This window comes from Petromyzon marinus, chromosome 6 (assembly GCF_048934315.1).
Source record: "Petromyzon marinus isolate PM22_M1 ecotype Great Lakes invasive population chromosome 6, UKy_Petmar_22M1.pri1.0, whole genome shotgun sequence".
NCBI lineage: Eukaryota > Metazoa > Chordata > Hyperoartia > Petromyzontiformes > Petromyzontidae > Petromyzon > Petromyzon marinus.
Window position 1 is genome coordinate 13,041,223 of NC_133672.1, and position 3,068 is coordinate 13,044,290.

Sequence of the window (3,068 nt, forward strand, 5' to 3'; positions counted from 1 at the left end):
AACGGCACTACTGGATGCACACACACCCTCACACGTGTGACGTCACTATGCCGGGGAGCGTCATTGCCACACAGGCCTGCACGCACACATGACGTCATCCCGTCCGGAGGCAGGAATGACGTCAGGGCCGGTTCAGGGATCGAAGGGGCCACGGGTGTGGTGTGAGGGCATGGCACTCTGTGTGACCACGACTGGACAAGTGACCGGATCCCAGTGGGGCCGGGGGCCTGGGAGGCACCTTGGGGGGGCATGTGGACATCAGGAAGGCTTCGAGAGGGTTCTCGAAGAGAGGCGTGTCCGGGGTGGGGCCCGGGCACGCCGAGGCCCATATAAGCAGCCTCCTCACGAGGCTGCTCGTGTCAAGAATGAAGATGCATCGTGGAGACGTCCCAAGAAAAGAGTCAAGTCTCCAGTCAGCGTGACCAGCCAGTAGCCCGCCTGGCTGGGTCACGCCAGTTGCATCCGAGAGTCTGTGTTAGAGAGAGAGACGGTGTGTGTTATATAGAGTAGGTCGGTGGACACCACCTTATGTTAACAGTGTTAAGAAAATAATAAATTGTGTTGCCTCCCAAGAAGTCGTGTGTGCACCTAATTGAGCCCATTAAAGCAGCATTTACTGACTAGTAACTACTGACCATAGTATCTATCAAGGGTGGGAAAAACCCGATTTTTTTGCCTGACAAATCAGGTTATTGGTTTTAATGGAATTAAACCCGATTTTGGCGATTAAAACCTGGTTTTATTATCGACGTCTCGTGCACACTTCAATCCTGCTCCTCGTCGTCGTCATCCGCCGCTGCGTCGTCTTCGTCGTCGCTCTCGCTGCTGGACTCGGCGTTGTCGTCGGGCGTCGGGTAGTCGTAGAACGCGTTGAGGTTCGACTTAACGAAGACGAGCTTCTCGACTTGTGTTGTGCGCCAGGCTGTTCCTCAACTTGGAATGGATAAATCCCAGCGTCGAGAAGTTTCGCTCAGACGCAGCAGCGGTCGACGTGGCCATGCTGAACAGTTTGATGGTTGATCTTCTGGAGCGCGGGATAGTCGCTGCCGTCGGTCAGCCACCACTCTAGCGAAGGGGTCTTCCTCCGCTTGGCCAGGAGCTGAAAGCGAAAGGATTTGTGTGTTCTTCTCCTTCGTCGCCGCGATCTTGAACTGTGTGTACTCCCAAGTAGAAGCTGCTCTTTGCGCGGGTCGTCGACTGGCTGGGCGCACTTGGCGGCTGAGCCCGGGACCCGGCCCGAACGCCGCTAATGGGTGCGTGCGACTGAAATCCCGACTTAACTTTAATAAAACCGAATAATACCGGATTTGGGCAGGATCCAGGTGCTCCGGTTTTATATAAAAACCGATTAAAACCCAAATGAATAAAACCGGGCCGTGCCAGCCTTGGTATCTACTTGCCCTACAGTACGATCTACTGACTATTGTTGTAACTACTGACCGTAGTAGTAGTATCTACTGACTCCATAGTAGTAACTACTCACTCTATAGCAGTATCTACTGACTATAGTAGCATCTAATGACTATAGTAGTCTACTGACTAGCAGTATTTACTGAGTTTAGTGGTATATACTGACTGTTTTAGTATCTACTAACTCAATAGTAGTATCTACCAACCCGATAGCAGTATCACAACAGCAGTACATACCGACTGTGGTGGTACCTGCTATCACTACAGCATTGCATGCCGACTGGTGGTTCCTGCGATCACTACAGCAGTGCATACCTACTGTGGTGGTACCTTTTTTCACTACAGCAGTGCATACTGACTGTGGTGGTACCTGCTATCACTACAGCAGTGCATACCGACTGTGGTGGTACCTGTTTCACTACAGCAGTGTATACCGACTGTGATGGGACCTGCTATCATGACAGCAGTGCGTACCGACTGTGGTGGTCCCTGGTATCACTACAGCAGTGCATACCGACTGTGTTGCTACCTGCTTTAACTACAGCAGTGCATACTGACTGGTGGTACCTGCTATCACTACAGCAGTGCATAGTGACTGTGGTGGTACCTGCTATCACTACAGTAGTACATGTTGACTATAGCAGTATATATCGACTATACTACTAACCGGACAGAGTGCCGTCGGGAGGCCTAGTCCCGTGCAGAGCCCCCGGCCTCGCCAAGATTGCCCAGCCGGCCGAGGTGACACCTTGGCAGGCTGGGGGCTGGGCCGCTACCCCCCCCCCCCACCATCCCCAATCAAAGCGCTGTAATGTTAGTATCTACCGACCCTATAATAGTAAGTGCACGCATTGGGGTGGGGGGGTGTGAGAAGAAGACATGACACTTTGATGAATTTACCTCAACGTTGTGTGTATTTTTTTTGCATTTTGAACGCGAATGAGAAATCACCCCCTCCACCGATGACGCGTGTGTATTGCGATGGGCAACCCCGGGCAGTTTTAGAGCTGCGTGAGGTAATAATAAAATAATAATAAATAGCACTACACACACATCGAGTTACACACACACATCGACTCACACCGACTCACACACACATCGACCTACACACACATATGGACTTACACACACATATCGACTAAGACACACACACATGGACTTACACACACACATCGACTCATACATACATAGACTCATACACACATTGTCCTACACACAAACACATATGGACTCACACAGACATCGACTTTAGATAAACAAAAGATCAAAGATCCCTCATATAGCTTTAACAGACTGTAGGGGCAAGTGCTGTTAGCGAGCACCTATGAAGGCCGGAACGGCACACGAGGGGGTGGGTGGCCAGCACCACGCCCGACCGCCTTTGTCTCCCCAGTGGCAATGTTTTTATCCACCGCACCAGGTACTCATTTGAGGCCTGAGTCGACCTAGGGGAGGCCCAGGACCGGTTCAGATAATCGTCACTGGTGTTGGCCGTGAGCGGGAATTGAACCCGGGTTGCCAGGTTCGTAGCGCAGCGTGGCGCTAACCGCTGCACCACCGTTCCCCACGGGCTCCCACACACACACAGACACCCCTATGTAATATGGCCGCCCTCCTGGTGGCCGCGTGTCCCTTCCGAGTTCCCGTAGACGTGCGTG